This window comes from Eurypyga helias, unplaced genomic scaffold (genome assembly GCF_000690775.1).
Source record: "Eurypyga helias isolate BGI_N326 unplaced genomic scaffold, ASM69077v1 scaffold35703, whole genome shotgun sequence".
In the NCBI taxonomy this organism is placed as follows: Eukaryota; Metazoa; Chordata; class Aves; order Eurypygiformes; family Eurypygidae; genus Eurypyga; species Eurypyga helias.
The window spans coordinates 2,333-2,544 of NW_010241191.1; the positions used below are offsets into that span (position 1 = coordinate 2,333).

The 212-nt window shown below is 67.0% G+C and overlaps 1 protein-coding gene across 1 annotated transcript in view; it reads left to right on the forward strand.

The window, feature by feature from the left end:
• CRIP2 (cysteine-rich protein 2) overlaps positions 1-212 on the forward strand; it is a gene marked incomplete at its 5' end in the record, with an annotated part of 3,511 nt that overhangs the window by 364 nt on the left and 2,935 nt on the right. The window lies entirely within an intron of this gene.

A 212-nucleotide genomic window follows, 5' to 3' on the forward strand; every position in this document is an offset into this window, starting at 1 on the left:
GCCCGGTGGTGCGCCAGAGCGCCCGGTGCTGTCCGGGCAAGCCACAGAGTGGTGCTGGCACCATTCGTTTGGGTGGCTTGTTCGGGCATCGCCCTGGCTTCGAAGGCAGGCGGGTGCTGAGAGCCTGCAGCGGAGTGTGGTTAAAAACACCACGAATCGGGGATGCGTGGGTTGCCACGGTGACGCCAGCTCGGCACCGGGCGCTTTCGGGG